At 34.8% G+C, this 4,470-nt stretch overlaps 1 protein-coding gene across 1 annotated transcript in view; it reads left to right on the top strand.

Moving 5' to 3' along the window:
* The window catches only part of BNC2 (basonuclin 2), a 226,419-nt gene that overhangs the window by 129,298 nt on the left and 92,651 nt on the right, over positions 1-4,470 (top strand). The gene's annotated exons all lie outside the window — the stretch shown is intronic.

Here is a 4,470-nt window from a genome sequence, read left to right as displayed (position 1 = left end):
TTAACTTATAAAATATACCGGAATACACCATGTGGCAGGTGGTATTAAATCTACATCTTAAGGGAGGCTAACTTAGACCACCTATAATGACTGCAGTAGTGTCCCTCCAGCATTCGGCTGATCATAGGCTGCTATCTTTTTCTGAAAGGATTTGCTAATTTTTTCTCTGTAGCCTGAAAAGAAGAAAATCTGAACTCTGAAAAATGTAAAGCTGTCTGTGTTCACCAGTAAAACCAACAGCAAACTACAGTGCTCTGCAATGCCGTTAATAGTACAATATCTATTTTACCATATTCAGCATGCCATATTGCTATAGTACTATGATTTTTTTTGTATGTTGGTATCATATATTTAATCTGTACCAATTTCAATTTCTGTTGCTGAAGAAAGTAGCCCACTTATTCAGATTAAAAATGTCTAGGAAATGCTTGGTTGTTGCTTGGACACAGACTACAGAAAACGTCTTTTTTATCTTCCTATTGAGCCTTGAAACCTAGTAATCTGGAAATATGATGGTGTTTTTAAAATTACGTATTAAAATTAAAATTATATATGTGTGTATGCATTCAGACTTCTTTGTAAATTAGAGAGCATGCAACAAAATCAAGAGCGAGAAAATTGCTTAGGCAAAATTTGGAACTGAAATGTAGTAAGATTAATAATGACCACCAGTACATTGTAACATACTGACACTCTTCTGTGATGTTCTGAGGTACCCAGCCAGGCAGATCAGCTGAGAATAAGGATTTTCAGTACACCAGAAAACCTTCTGTTCTCATCCTTCCCCAGGAAACCTAAATATTTATCTAACAAAAATAGAAAGATGAATATGCATTAACAAGTCCAGCTGCATCAAAAGTAGAATATTTAAAACTCTTTTATACTCAGTGAAGGCAAAAGACGATGCTTTTGCTTTACATGCTCAAAAAACAGTATGAGAGTTTTAAAGTACAAAATTAATCAGTGGCTACTTATATTTCTTTTACTTAACAAAACTGGCTTTTAATTTGGATTACCTTGTTGAAAGACAGGGTCCTAGGTCAGTTTGCATAGCTGAGCCTACGAACTGGTCTTAGTGTTGATAAAATTAAAGATTTTGTCTTTATTTTCTGTAAGTGCTTTAGTCTTACTTTATCTTTTTTCACTTAATCTCCTTTAAATAGCACAGCATCCCAAAACTCCAGTAAAATATAGATGGTAAAGTAAATCCCCCCTCCTGATTTTATTACAGGTTAAATTTTTAAGTCAGGTAGCTAACTCAGATGCTTAAAATAATTGAGACAGTACTCCTGTGAAGTGTTATGCGGTTCTCAGTATCCTATGTTCCTTTCTACAACCCAAACCATTCTACAATTCTATGATAAATATTTCTTTCTGAAAAGGGGACTGCAAGTGAACTGAATTTGCAATTGGATTAAGTTTGGCCTTTTGCTACCTGGACTTCGCGCTCAGCAAACATGATACTTTTCATTTCAGCTACCATGAGTACCCATGTAGAAATCTCCAACAATAACAAACTGAAGCTCTCTGAAACCCTGCAGACAGGAATATTCACTCCTTCTAGGTCTTAGGGTTATTTAGCTGTGTACTGCTTGCAAAAATAGGATTAGCAATAGTAGTGCACTAAGATACAGGTAGTGTCTACCCGTGTTACTTTGGCAACAGATTGAAAGCGTGAAGACTGTGCACACATACAATAACATGTAAATGTGTTCATGCAGAAGGACATAGCACCAAGGAACATCTCACTGGGTCTTCTGTGGCTTCTTAAAATTGCTGTCTGCAGCATTGAAATCACAGTAGGAGTTTAATACTTGAATGCAGAAAGAAAAGTTTTCACCTAGGAATGGCAAGAGGCTGAGGAAAATCCTGAACCAAATTCTAAATGGACAAATACCTTCTAAAACCTGTGATTAATACAAATCATAAAAGGGTTATGGAGCATCTTCAATATTTCAGAATTAGGTGAGAGAGGTAGGAAATAAAGATTCCTAATTCCTACACTAATAACGTTAGTATTTAGTGGATCAATTTTTTTGGATTTTGAAGGCAGTCTTCTGTATCCAGTTCTTCATTAGTCTTTTTTGTCCCCCTTTCAATAGTTTTTGAATTTTTGAAATAAGTACTTGTAGTTCATCTTCACTGAAAGTTGCTGCGGTAAAACACAAGGGCTTTTTAGGCTGCTCCCCCCCAAATTAAAAGATTTTTCCTTTCCTCTTGTGTTGGTGAACACCTTTCTGCTCACACTAATACAGTAACTATCAGATTGTTAGGCTACCTAAGAATAACTAATAGGGCTGTTGAAAAGCAGCTGCCTTAATTGAAGCACTTCACTGAACCCATTGTAGTCAGTTTCTGAAGGCTGTATAGGTTGCACTGAAAAAGTTACAAACATGTTCAGACTTTTCTGGGTGAAATTTTAAGCACACTAAAAATCTAAACATGAGTAATAGCTCATGCTGCACCAGGAAGGGACTTATAATGTATGGTTTATGATGCTCAGGCAGTGATATCTTCTTAATAAGGACATATCTGTTTATGTCATTTTTCAGGTATGATAAAGCTCATTCTTTTATATAGCATGTTTCATCTTGAAGTCTCCTAAGCACTTATGAAATCATACAGTGCTGTAGATAATGTTGAATGTATTCACCTGTGAAACACAGCACTGTTCATTAGCATATATAGGAATCAAAACAATAATTTAGAACAGAAAATGGTGAGGAATGGCTTATATATGCAGAATTAGATGGATAATTCAGGACAGCAAAATTCAACTACCTATTCTCAGATTTGTCAAAAAGGTTAAAGTTAATACTCTTATCCTTACAGAAGGAGCAATGAAATGCAGGTCCTCTTTTTTTCTTTTGTCTTTTTTTTTTTAGTTTCTTAGTTAAAGGAGCTAGTGCCCTCTTGAATCCTCCTAAAATGGTGTGATTACTTTGCTAATTATACTGCAGAAGAAATCAGGAGTACTGCAGAATAAAATCTTAACTATTTCCTTAGTAATCTCTTAAACAAAAAATAAAAGAAAAAGAAGACAGAAAAATCATTGTGAAAAATTGCATTCTCCTGCCAGGTGCAAAAGTTTTCAAGTTTTTTGTTGTTGTTGTTGTTTTTGTTTGTAGCGTGGGGTCTGCCTTTATTTTGCAAGTGTTCTGGTTCACACCCATGCAAAAATGTATGCTTTGTTGTATTGCAAATTATATACTTCAGTGCATACCCTGACTTGTTCTTTAAAAGAATAAAATGCACTGCTTTTATTTGTTTATTACATAATGTGCGGAATAAAGCCACAAATCAAAATTGGAGATCATTTCACTGTCACTTGGAATGTTAATCCAACACATGACTAGTTCTTATTTTTGTGTGTAGGCCTTTCGAGAATCAGATGTCTATAGATAGTATTACTTGAAAACAGATGTTTTTGATAAATGGAGTAGTACAGGACATCTTGTAAAAATTTCTCTCTGTTGTTCAACCAGTACACACAGTCATTTGGAAGGACCTTTTTATATTATTTCTTCTATTGCATCTTGATCTTTTTTAGGCCATTATTCTCAGAGTGGTCTCATTACATGTGGCGGGTAATTGTCCACAGAGTTTTGTGACCTCATTCTACCTATTAGCTTTATGATCCAGTCAGTAGTCTTTAGATCCAGACGTTTTACCAGCACTCTGACAATGGCCAAGCTAGAATTGTCGTCTTAAAAAATTTAAGCAAGCCACTTTTCTTCTTAGGTGAAAGAACTCGCTTATTCTCACTGTAGGCATATGATAAAAGGAAAAAAACTTAGTCAAATACTCATACATGCCTGCATACAAGCATCTCGATCTACATGGCAAAAAAATTAATTTTCTAGATTTTTCTAACTGAGTAGTTTGAAGACACATTTGTTATGGTTGTATCAAAATAACCACGTTACCAAAAAAAAAAAAGTAAAAAAATGGGTAAAAGAAAAATGCAAGAAAGTATTTTTCCTGTTTATGCTTCAATCAAGTTAGAACTTGTAAATAAATCATTCCCATATCATGAAGCCCATGTAGCAGAAATGCTTTGGAAAGAAGTCCTTTTGGAAGAATAATTCCATCCTTCACATTCTGCAGTATAAATGTCCCATAGAGAGACGTAGGACTGCGGTCCCTAGGCTTGCCAATTCCTTATCTTTTTTGAAAGTTAAATTAATATTTAAAGCTATTTATTCAAAGTTGACTTAACCACTAGAAAAGGAAAGATCAGACAAATCAGTTGCAAGAAATGAAGTATAAGGAAACCAGAACTCTTTGACAAAGTATTCCTTGGAGTAAATGTGTTGAATGAAGCCAGCGAGTAAATGATAAGGGCCTTTGCGCTCTGGATGTAAGAAAGCAATTTATCAAGAGTACATGAACTCTCCAGTGACCAAAAGCCAAAAAGAAACCAAAGTACATGAGAAGAAGTCCCTATTCGATTATTTTAAATGCTCAGAA

This window comes from Meleagris gallopavo, chromosome Z, assembly GCF_000146605.3.
Source record: "Meleagris gallopavo isolate NT-WF06-2002-E0010 breed Aviagen turkey brand Nicholas breeding stock chromosome Z, Turkey_5.1, whole genome shotgun sequence".
NCBI classification, from domain to species: Eukaryota; Metazoa; Chordata; class Aves; order Galliformes; family Phasianidae; genus Meleagris; species Meleagris gallopavo.
This window is presented reverse-complemented; position numbering and strand designations above follow the sequence as displayed.